At 49.8% G+C, this 12,621-nt stretch overlaps 4 non-coding genes across 4 annotated transcripts; all 4 read right to left on the reverse strand.

Annotated features, from left to right (window-relative positions):
• Window positions 1-7,689: 7,689 nt before the first annotated feature.
• On the reverse strand, window positions 7,690-7,763 carry Trnaa-agc (transfer RNA alanine (anticodon AGC)). The gene has a single exon. It is a non-coding gene; the product is annotated as a tRNA-Ala (tRNA).
• A 1,493-nt stretch (window positions 7,764-9,256) lies between these two features.
• Trnaa-agc (transfer RNA alanine (anticodon AGC)) lies at window positions 9,257-9,330 on the reverse strand. Its single transcript has one exon. It is a non-coding gene; the product is annotated as a tRNA-Ala (tRNA).
• Window positions 9,331-10,823: 1,493 nt separating this feature from the next.
• Trnaa-agc (transfer RNA alanine (anticodon AGC)) lies at window positions 10,824-10,897 on the reverse strand. Its single transcript has one exon. It is a non-coding gene; the product is annotated as a tRNA-Ala (tRNA).
• Window positions 10,898-12,390: 1,493 nt separating this feature from the next.
• Trnaa-agc (transfer RNA alanine (anticodon AGC)) lies at window positions 12,391-12,464 on the reverse strand. Its single transcript has one exon. It is a non-coding gene; the product is annotated as a tRNA-Ala (tRNA).
• Between the last annotated feature and the right edge of the window lie 157 nt (window positions 12,465-12,621).

The following is a 12,621-nucleotide window of genomic DNA, read 5'->3' on the forward strand; positions in this document are numbered from 1 at the left end:
GACAAACGACACTTTCTATGTATCAGTGAGGGTGTCTTTCAGGTTTCGTGCATTCTGTATCGAATCGTAGTTGGCCACAATGAAAGTGGCACGCATAACGTCAAAAAAAGAGTTCGGACACCGCTCTGAGTAAGATGAACGTGTTGTCCACTCTCTAGACTTCAATGACGTTATGCCGTGATACCTAAGACAGGTCTGCACTCGATGACACCTCGATAACAGCCGGTCCCCACACTTACATCTGGCTCTCCTGATGACAGTATACATCATATCAGTCTGTGACGCTGGTTTTGCAACTTCTTGCGTGCCTTTATGTTCGCCGCGACCAACACTTACCATGCACTGACCACAAAACAAGAAGGAGCCGGGGATTGAACCCGAGACCTTTCACGCGCTAAGCGAACGATCTGCCAACTGAGCTACGGCTGCACACACGACCAAGCCTGGCTATTCTCCATTCTTTGCGACTCTGTTGTGCACGGGCACGATGGTTGGTTGGTTTGTAGCGGCGAAGGTACCACAGTACAAAGGCGCGGACACGTTCATATACACAAGAGTTCCAAGTTGTTCCGATGCTCTGGTATTACGAATGCAAATTCCGTCTGTTTTTAACGTCTTAAATTGAAAGGGCGGTCACAAATTGGTCCATTTCACTCCTTGTCGACAATCACACAGCACCTGAGGTAACAAGCACATCTCGAGCCCCATTGTGCTCTCCATTGTTCATGCCAACTCAGTGCCTCGCTCTTTGCTACTGTGTAAAACTCTTGTCATCCAACTGCGAAACACTGGGACAGGTCTTCATTGCACTGATATACTATGAAACGCTGCCCAAACTTGGCAATCACCCCTGCAGCCGACTTTACACGACGCTCAAGCAACGCTCACGCTAGTGACAGCCTTATTTATAGTTCGACGTCGCGCCAAAGCGAATGAGCACATTTCGCCTACGGCTTAGGCCGCTCTCCTAGTGTGGCTGCTCTGTGTCTGCAGGCAACGAGGGGCTGCAAGCTTCCTGTGTTCGCACCTATATCACCTGTGCTTGCTTGTCAGAGACAGACTATCGCAAAACATACAACTCACTCCATGAATTGGTTGCTACGGCATCTGTTATCAGCAGTCACAACCAGCAACACCAGTAGCAGCCGACTGCACGCAAAGAATGGGAATGTGCAGTGGGATTTACGTGAACTCGGCGCAAGGCAGATCTTTCCGACGTAGGCTTGAGAATCTTATGGGAACAATTGTACTGTTTCTAAATTAAGTGTAGGTGTTCGAGGAGGGTGCTTCCTGCGCACGAATAAAAGCACGCTTGACAATTGTGGATGCTAATCGTTCGCTTGTATCTGCCTAGACACCTCTGCTGGTTGGGAATTATTCCACTTGCATGGCAAGGTGCGCTTGTAGGTGTGTTAAAGATTCTGGAGGCGCTAGGTATCGATCCCAGTACCTCTCGTACGCTAAGCGAGCGCTCTACCATCTGAGCTACGCCCACCCCCCCGTTGACTAATAGTGCTACATACAGCCATATCAACGTCACAGACTCTTGCACTCGCATTATTCCGCAGACAAGCGACACTTTCTGTGTATCAGTGAGGGTGTCTTTCAGGTTTCGTGCATTCTGTATCGAATCGTAGTTGGCCACAATGAAAGTGGCACGCATAACGTCGAAAATAGAGTTCGGACACCGCTCTGAGTAAGACGAACGTGTTATCCACTCTCTAGACTTCAATGACGTTATGCCGTGATACCTAAGACAGATCTGCACTCGATGAAACAACGATAACAGCCGGTCCCCACACTTACATCTGGCTCTCATGATGACAGTATACATCATATCAGTCTGTGACGGTGGTTTTGCAACTTCTTGCGTGCCTTTATGTTCGCCGCGACCAACACTTACCATGCACTGACCACAAAACATGGAGGAGCCGGGGATTGAACCCGAGACCTTTCACACGCTAAGCGAACGATCTGCCAACTGAGCTACGGCTGCACACACCACCAAGCCTGCCTATTCTCCATTCTTTGCTACTCTGATGTGCACGGGCACGATGGTTGGTTGGTTTGTAGCGGCGAAGGTACCAGAGTACAAAGGCGCGGACACGTTCATATACACAAGAGTTCCAAGTAGTTCCGATGCTCTGGTATTACGAATGCAAATTCCGTCTGTTTTTAACGTCTTAAATTGAAAGGGCGGTCACAAATTGGTCCATTTCACTCCTTGTCGACATTCACACAGCACCTGAGGTAACAAGCACATCTCGAGCCCCATTGTGCTCTCCATTGCTCATGCCAACTCAGTGCCTCGCTCTTTGCTACTGTGTAAAACTCTTGTCGTCCAACTGCGAAACACTGGGACACGTCTTCATTGCACTGATATACTACGAAACGCTGCCCAAACTTGGCAATCACCCCTGCAGCCGACTTTACACGACGCTCAAGCAACGCTCACGCTAGTGACAGCCTTATTTATAGTTCGACGTCGCGCCAAAGCGAATGAGCACATTTCGCCTACGGCTTAGGCCGCTCTCCTAGTGTGGCTGCTCTGTGTCTGCAGGCAACGAGGGGCTGCAAGCTTCCTGTGTTCGCACCTATATCACCTGTGCTTGCTTGTCAGAGACAGACTATCGCAATACATACAACTCACTCCATGAATTGATTGCTACGGCATCTGTTATCAGCAGTCACAACCAGCAACACCAGTAGCAGCCGACTGCACGCAAAGAATGGGAACGTGCAGTGGGATTTACGTGAACTCGGCGCAAGGCAGATCTTTCCGACGTAGGCTTGAGAATCTTATGGGAACATTTGTACTGTTTCTAAATTAAGTGTAGGTGTGGGAGGAGGGTGCTTCCTGCGCACGAATAAAAGCACGCTTGACAATTGTGGATGCTAATCGTTCGCTTGTATCTGCCTAGACACCTCTGCTGGTTGGGAATTATTCCACTTGCATGGCAAGGTGCGCTTGTAGGTGTGTTAAAGATTCTGGAGGCGCTGGGTATCGATCCCAGTACCTCTCGCACGCTAAGCGAGCGCTCTACCATCTGACCTACGCCCACCCCCCCGTTGACTAATAGTGCTACATACAGCCATATCAACCTTACAGACCCTTGCACTCCCATTATTCCGCAGACAAACGACACTTTCTATGTATCAGTGAGGGTGTCTTTCAGGTTTCGTGCATTCTGTATCGAATCGTAGTTGGCCACAATGAAAGTGGCACGCATAACGTCGAAAATAGAGTTCGGACACCGCTCTGAGTAAGACGAACGTGTTGTCCACTCTCTAGACTTCAATGACGTTATGCCGTGATACCTAAGACAGATCTGCACTCGATGACACCTCGATAACAGCCGGTCCCCACACTTACATCTGGCTCTCCTGATGACAGTATACATCATATCAGTCTGTGACGCTGGTTTTGCAACTTCTTGCGTGCCTTTATGTTCGCCGCGACCAACACTTACCATGCACTGACCACAAAACATGGAGGAGCCGGGGATTGAACCCGAGACCATTCACACGCTAAGCGAACGATCTGCCAACTGAGCTACGGCTGCACACACGACCAAGCCTGGCTATTCTCCATTCTTTGCGACTCAGTTGTGCACGGGCACGATGGTTGGTTGGTTTGTAGCGGCGAAGGTACCAGAGTACAAAGGCACGGACACGTTCATATACACAAGAGTTCCAAGTAGTTCCGATGCTCTGGTATTACGAATGCAAATTCCGTCTGTTTTTAACGTCTTAAATTGAAAGGACGGTCGCAAATTGGTCCATTTCACTCCTTGTCGACATTCACACAGCACCTGAGGTAACAAGCACATCTCGAGCCCCATTGTGCTCTCCATTGCTCATGCCAACTCAGTGCCTCGCTCTTTGCTACTGTGTAAAACTCTTGTCGTCCAACTGCGAAACACTGGGACACGTCTTCATTGCACTGATATACTACGAAACGCTGCCCAAACTTGGCAATCACCCCTGCAGCCGACTTTACACGACGCTCAAGCAACGCTCACGCTAGTGACAGCCTTATTTATAGTTCGACGTCGCGCCAAAGCGAATGAGCACATTTCGCCTACGGCTTAGGCCGCTCTCCTAGTGTGGCTGCTCTGTGTCTGCAGGCAACGAGGGGCTGCAAGCTTCCTGTGTTCGCACCTATATCACCTGTGCTTGCTTGTCAGAGACAGACTATCGCAATACATACAACTCACTCCATGAATTGATTGCTACGGCATCTGTTATCAGCAGTCACAACCAGCAACACCAGTAGCAGCCGACTGCACGCAAAGAATGGGAACGTGCAGTGGGATTTACGTGAACTCGGCGCAAGGCAGATCTTTCCGACGTAGGCTTGAGAATCTTATGGGAACATTTGTACTGTTTCTAAATTAAGTGTAGGTGTGGGAGGAGGGTGCTTCCTGCGCACGAATAAAAGCACGCTTGACAATTGTGGATGCTAATCGTTCGCTTGTATCTGCCTAGACACCTCTGCTGGTTGGGAATTATTCCACTTGCATGGCAAGGTGCGCTTGTAGGTGTGTTAAAGATTCTGGAGGCGCTGGGTATCGATCCCAGTACCTCTCGCACGCTAAGCGAGCGCTCTACCATCTGACCTACGCCCACCCCCCCGTTGACTAATAGTGCTACATACAGCCATATCAACCTTACAGACCCTTGCACTCCCATTATTCCGCAGACAAACGACACTTTCTATGTATCAGTGAGGGTGTCTTTCAGGTTTCGTGCATTCTGTATCGAATCGTAGTTGGCCACAATGAAAGTGGCACGCATAACGTCGAAAATAGAGTTCGGACACCGCTCTGAGTAAGACGAACGTGTTGTCCACTCTCTAGACTTCAATGACGTTATGCCGTGATACCTAAGACAGATCTGCACTCGATGACACCTCGATAACAGCCGGTCCCCACACTTACATCTGGCTCTCCTGATGACAGTATACATCATATCAGTCTGTGACGCTGGTTTTGCAACTTCTTGCGTGCCTTTATGTTCGCCGCGACCAACACTTACCATGCACTGACCACAAAACATGGAGGAGCCGGGGATTGAACCGGAGACCTTTCACACGCTAAGCGAACGATCTGCCAACTGAGCTACGGCTGCACACACGACCAAGCCTGGCTTTTCTCCATTCTTTGCGACTCTGATGTGCCCGGGCACGATGGTTGGTTGGTTTGTAGCGGCGAAGGTACCAGAGTACAAAGGCGCGGACACGTTCATATACACAAGAGTTCCAAGTAGTTCCGATGCTCTGGTATTACGAATGCAAATTCCGTCTGTTTTTAACGTCTTAAATTGAAAGGGCGGTCACAAATTGGTCCATTTCACTCCTTGTCGACAATCACACAGCACCTGAGGTAACAAGCACATCTCGAGCCCCATTGTGCTCTCCATTGTTCATGCCAACTCAGTGCCTCGCTCTTTGCTACTGTGTAAAACTCTTGTCGTCCAACTGCGAAACACTGGGACACGTCTTCATTGCACTGATATACTACGAAACGCTGCCCCAAACTTGGCAATCACCCCTGCAGCCGACTTTTCCGACTTTACACGACGCTCACGCTAGTGACAGCCTTATTTATAGTTCGACGTCGCGCCGGAGCGAATGAGCACATTTCGCCTACGGCTTAGGCCGCTCTCCTAGTGTGGCTGCTCTGTGTCTGCAGGCAACGAGGGGCTGCAAGCTTCCTGTGTTCGCACCTATATCACCTGTGCTTGCTTGTCAGAGACAGACTATCGCAAAACATACAACTCACTCCATGAATTGGTTGCTACGGCATCTGTTATCAGCAGTCACAACCAGCAACACCAGTAGCAGCCGACTGCACGCAAAGAATGGGAACGTGCAGTGGGATTTACGTGAACTCGGCGCAAGGCAGATCTTTCCGACGTAGGCTTGAGAATCTTATGGGAACATTTGTACTGTTTCTAAATTAAGTGTAGGTGTGGGAGGAGGGTGCTTCCTGCGCACGAATAAGAGCACGCTTGACAATTGTGGATGCTAATCGTTCGCTTGTATCTGCCTAGACACCTCTGCTGGTTGGGAATTATTCCACTTGCATGGCAAGGTACGCTTGTAGGTGTGTTAAAGATTCTGGAGGCGCTGGGTATCGATCCCAGTACCTCTCGCACGCTAAGCGAGCGCTCTACCATCTGGGCTACGCCCACCCCCCCGTTGACTAATAGTGCTACATACAGCCATATCAACGTCACAGACCCTTGCACTCCCATTATTCCGCAGACAAACGACACTTTCTATGTATCAGTGAGGGTGTCTTTCAGGTTTCGTGCATTCTGTATCGAATCGTAGTTGGCCACAATGAAAGTGGCACGCATAACGTCGAAAATAGAGTTCGGACACCGCTCTGAGTAAGACGAACGTGTTGTCCACTCTCTAGACTTCAATGACGTTATGCCGTGATACCTAAGACAGATCTGCACTCGATGACACCTCGATAACAGCCGGTCCCCACACTTACATCTGGCTCTCCTGATGACAGTATACATCATATCAGTCTGTGACGCTGGTTTTGCAACTTCTTGCGTGCCTTTATGTTCGCCGCGACCAACACTTACCATGCACTGACCACAAAACATGGAGGAGCCGGGGATTGAACCCGAGACCATTCACACGCTAAGCGAACGATCTGCCAACTGAGCTACGGCTACACACACGACCAAGCCTGGCTATTCTCCATTCTTTGCGACTCTGTTGTGCACGGGCACGATGGTTGGTTGGTTTGTAGCGGCGAAGGTACCAGAGTACAAAGGCGCGGACACGTTCATATACACAAGAGTTCCAAGTAGTTCCGATGCTCTGGTATTACGAATGCAAATTCCGTCTGTTTTTAACGTCTTAAATTGAAAGGGCGGTCGCAAATTGGTCCATTTCACTCCTTGTCGACAATCACACAGCACCTGAGGTAACAAGCACATCTCGAGCCCCATTGTGCTCTCCATTGCTCATGCCAACTCAGTGCCTCGCTCTTTGCTACTGTGTAAAACTCTTGTCGTCCAACTGCGAAACACTGGGACACGTCTTCATTGCACTGATATACTACGAAACGCTGCCCAAACTTGGCAATCACCCCTGCAGCCGACTTTACACGACGCTCAAGCAACGCTCACGCTAGTGACAGCCTTATTTATAGTTCGACGTCGCGCCAAAGCGAATGAGCACATTTCGCCAACGGCTTAGGCCGCTCTCCTAGTGTGGCTGCTCTGTGTCTGCAGGCAACGAGGTGCTGCAAGCTTCCTGTGTTCGCACCTATATCACCTGTGCTTGCTTGTCAGAGACAGACTATCGCAAAACATACAACTCACTCCATGAATTGGTTGCTACGGCATCTGTTATCAGCAGTCACAACCAGCAACACCAGTAGCAGCCGACTGCACGCAAAGAATGGGAACGTGCAGTGGGATTTACGTGAACTCGGCGCAAGGCAGATCTTTCCGACGTAGGCTTGAGAATCTTATGGGAACATTTGTACTGTTTCTAAATTAAGTGTAGGTGTGGGAGGAGGGTGCTTCCTGCGCACGAATAAGAGCACGCTTGGCAATTGTGGATGCTAATCGTTCGCTTGTATCTGCCTAGACACCTCTGCTGGTTGGGAATTATTCCACTTGCATGGCAAGGTGCGCTTGTAGGTGTGTTAAAGATTCTGGAGGCGCTGGGTATCGATCCCAGTACCTCTCGCACGCTAAGCGAGCGCTCTACCATCTGAGCTACGCCCACCCCCCCGTTGACTAATAGTGCTACATACAGCCATATCAACGTCACAGACCCTTGCACTCCCATTATTCCGCAGACAAACGACACTTTCTATGTATCAGTGAGGGTGTCTTTCAGGTTTCGTGCATTCTGTATCGAATCGTAGTTGGCCACAATGAAAGTGGCACGCATAACGTCGAAAATAGAGTTCGGACACCGCTCTGAGTAAGACGAACGTGTTGTCCACTCTCTAGACTTCAAAGACGTTATGCCGTGATACCTAAGACAGATCTGCTCTCGATGACACCTCGATAACAGCCGGTCCCAACACTTACATCTGGCTCTCCTGATGACAGTATACATCATATCAGCCTGTGACGCTGGTTTTGCAACTTCTTGCGTGCCTTTATGTTCGCCTCGACCAACACTTACCATGCATTGACCACAAACCATGGAGGAGCCGGGGATTGAACCCGAGACCATTCACACGCTACGCGAACGATCTGCCAACTGAGCTACGGCTACACACACGACCAAGCCTGGCTATTCTCCATTCTTTGCGACTCTGTTGTGCACGGGCACGATGGTTGGTTGGTTTGTAGCGGCGAAGGTACCAGAGTACAAAGGCGCATACACGTTCATATACACAAGAGTTCCAAGTAGTTCCGATGCTCTGGTATTACGAATGCAAATTCCGTCTGTTTTTAACGTCTTAAATTGAAAGGGCGGTCACAAATTGGTCCATTTCACTCCTTGTCGACAGTCACACAGCACCTGAGGTAACAAGCACATCTCGAGCCCCATTGTGCTCTCCATTGTTCATGCCAACTCAGTGCCTCGCTCTTTGCTACTGTGTAAAACTCTTGTCGTCCAACTGCGAAACACTGGGACACGTCTTCATTGCACTGATATACTACGAAACGCTGCCCAAACTTGGCAATCACCCCTGCAGCCGACTTTACACGACGCTCAAGCAACGCTCACGCTAGTGACAGCCTTATTTATAGTTCGACGTCGCGCCAAAGCGAATGAGCACATTTCGCCTACGGCTTAGGCCGCTCTCCTAGTGTGGCTGCTCTGTGTCTGCAGGCAACGAGGGGCTGCAAGCTTCCTGTGTTCGCACCTATATCACCTGTGCTTGCTTGTCAGAGACAGACTATCGCAAAACATACAACTCACTCCATGAATTGATTGCTACGGCATCTGTTATCAGCAGTCACAACCAGCAACACCAGTAGCAGCCGACTGCACGCAAAGAATGGGAACGTGCAGTGGGATTTACGTGAACTCGGCGCAAGGCAGATCTTTCCGACGTACGCTTGAGAATCTTATGGGAACATTTGTACTGTTTCTAAATTAAGTGTAGGTGTGGGAGGAGGGTGCTTCCTGCGCACGAATAAAAGCACGCTTGACAATTGTGAATGCTAATCGTTCGCTTGTATCTGCCTAGACACCTCTGCTGGTTGGGAATTATTCCACTTGCATGGCAAGGTGCGCTTGTAGGTGTGTTAAAGATTCTGGAGGCGCTGGGTATCGATCCCAGTACCTCTCGCACGCTAAGCGAGCGCTCTACCATCTGAGCTACGCCCACCCCCCCTGTTGATTAATAGTGCTTCATACAGCCATATCAACGTCACAGACCCTTGCACTCCCATTATTCCGCAGACAAACGACACTTTCTATGTATCAGTGAGGGTGTCTTTCAGGTTTCGTGCATTCTGTATCGAATCGTAGTTGGCCACAATGAAAGTGGCACGCATAACGTCGAAAATAGAGTTCGGACACCGCTCTGAGTAAGACGAACGTGTTGTCCACTCTCTAGACTTCAATGACGTTATGCCGTGATACCTAAGACAGATCTGCACTCGATGACACCTCGATAACAGCCGGTCCCCACACTTACATCTGGCTCTCCTGATGACAGTATACATCATATCAGTCTGTGACGCTGGTTTTGCAACTTCTTGCGTGCCTTTATGTTCGCCGCGACCAACACTTACCATGCACTGACCACAAAACATGGAGGAGCCGGGGATTGAACCCGAGACCTTTCACACGCTAAGCGAACGATCTGCCAACTGAGCTACGGCTGCACACACGACCAAGCCTGGCTTTTCTCCATTCTTTGCGACTCTGATGTGCACGGGCACGATGGTTGGTTGGTTTGTAGCGGCGAAGGTACCAGAGTACAAAGGCGCGGACACGTTCATATACACAAGAGTTCCAAGTAGTTCCGATGCTCTGGTATTACGAATGCAAATTCCGTCTGTTTTTAACGTCTTAAATTGAAAGGGCGGTCACAAATTGGTCCATTTCACTCCTTGTCGACAATCACACAGCACCTGAGGTAACAAGCACATCTCGAGCCCCATTGTGCTCTCCATTGTTCATGCCAACTCAGTGCCTCGCTCTTTGCTACTGTGTAAAACTCTTGTCGTCCAACTGCGAAACACTGGGACACGTCTTCATTGCACTGATATACTACGAAACGCTGCCCCAAACTTGGCAATCACCCCTGCAGCCGACTTTTCCGACTTTACACGACGCTCACGCTAGTGACAGCCTTATTTATAGTTCGACGTCGCGCCGGAGCGAATGAGCACATTTCGCCTACGGCTTAGGCCGCTCTCCTAGTGTGGCTGCTCTGTGTCTGCAGGCAACGAGGGGCTGCAAGCTTCCTGTGTTCGCACCTGTATCACCTGTGCTTGCTTGTCAGAGACAGACTATCGCAAAACATACAACTCACTCCATGAATTGGTTGCTACGGCATCTGTTATCAGCAGTCACAACCAGCAACACCAGTAGCAGCCGACTGCACGCAAAGAATGGGAACGTGCAGTGGGATTTACGTGAACTCGGCGCAAGGCAGATCTTTCCGACGTAGGCTTGAGAATCTTATGGGAACATTTGTACTGTTTCTAAATTAAGTGTAGGTGTGGGAGGAGGGTGCTTCCTGCGCACGAATAAGAGCACGCTTGACAATTGTGGATGCTAATCGTTCGCTTGTATCTGCCTAGACACCTCTGCTGGTTGGGAATTATTCCACTTGCATGGCAAGGTGCGCTTGTAGGTGTGTTAAAGATTCTGGAGGCGCTGGGTATCGATCCCAGTACCTCTCGCACGCTAAGCGAGCGCTCTACCATCTGAGCTACGCCCACCCCCCCGTTGACTAATAGTGCTACATACAGCCATATCAACGTCACAGACCCTTGCACTCCCATTATTCCGCAGACAAACGACACTTTCTATGTATCAGTGAGGGTGTCTTTCAGGTTTGGTGCATTCTGTATCGAATCGTAGTTGGCCACAATGAAAGTGGCACGCATAACGTCGAAAATAGAGTTCGGACACCGCTCTGAGTAAGACGAACGTGTTGTCCACACTCTAGACTTCAATGACGTTATGCCGTGATACCTAAGACAGATCTGCACTCGATGACACCTCGATAACAGCCGGTCCCCACACTTACATCTGGCTCTCCTGATGACAGTATACATCATATCAGTCTGTGACGCTGGTTTTGCAACTTCTTGCGTGCCTTTATGTTCGCCGCGACCAACACTTACCATGCACTGACCACAAAACATGGAGGAGCCGGGGATTGAACCCGAGACCATTCACACGCTAAGCGAACGATCTGCCAACTGAGCTACGGCTACACACACGACCAAGCCTGGCTATTCTCCATTCTTTGCGACTCTGTTGTGCACGGGCACGATGGTTGGTTGGTTTGTAGCGGCGAAGGTACCAGAGTACAAAGGCGCGGACACGTTCATATACACAAGAGTTCCAAGTAGTTCCGATGCTCTGGTATTACGAATGCAAATTCCGTCTGTTTTTAACGTCTTAAATTGAAAGGGCGGTCGCAAATTGGTCCATTTCACTCCTTGTCGACAATCACACAGCACCTGAGGTAACAAGCACATCTCGAGCCCCATTGTGCTCTCCATTGCTCATGCCAACTCAGTGCCTCGCTCTTTGCTACTGTGTAAAACTCTTGTCGTCCAACTGCGAAACACTGGGACACGTCTTCATTGCACTGATATACTACGAAACGCTGCCCAAACTTGGCAATCACCCCTGCAGCCGACTTTACACGACGCTCAAGCAACGCTCACGCTAGTGACAGCCTTATTTATAGTTCGACGTCGCGCCAAAGCGAATGAGCACATTTCGCCAACGGCTTAGGCCGCTCTCCTAGTGTGGCTGCTCTGTGTCTGCAGGCAACGAGGTGCTGCAAGCTTCCTGTGTTCGCACCTATATCACCTGTGCTTGCTTGTCAGAGACAGACTATCGCAAAACATACAACTCACTCCATGAATTGGTTGCTACGGCATCTGTTATCAGCAGTCACAACCAGCAACACCAGTAGCAGCCGACTGCACGCAAAGAATGGGAACGTGCAGTGGGATTTACGTGAACTCGGCGCAAGGCAGATCTTTCCGACGTAGGCTTGAGAATCTTATGGGAACATTTATACTGTTTCTAAATTAAGTGTAGGTGTGGGAGGAGGGTGCTTCCTGCGCACGAATAAGAGCACGCTTGGCAATTGTGGATGCTAATCGTTCGCTTGTATCTGCCTAGACACCTCTGCTGGTTGGGAATTATTCCACTTGCATGGCAAGGTGCGCTTGTAGGTGTGTTAAAGATTCTGGAGGCGCTGGGTATCGATCCCAGTACCTCTCGCACGCTAAGCGAGCGCTCTACCATCTGAGCTACGCCCACCCCCCCGTTGACTAATAGTGCTACATACAGCCATATCAACGTCACAGACCCTTGCACTCCCATTATTCCGCAGACAAACGACACTTTCTATGTATCAGTGAGGGTGTCTTTCAGGTTTCGTGCATTCTGTATCGAATCGTAGTTGGCCACAATGAAAG

The sequence above is a fragment of the Schistocerca gregaria genome, chromosome 11, assembly GCF_023897955.1.
Source record: "Schistocerca gregaria isolate iqSchGreg1 chromosome 11, iqSchGreg1.2, whole genome shotgun sequence".
In the NCBI taxonomy this organism is placed as follows: Eukaryota; Metazoa; Arthropoda; class Insecta; order Orthoptera; family Acrididae; genus Schistocerca; species Schistocerca gregaria.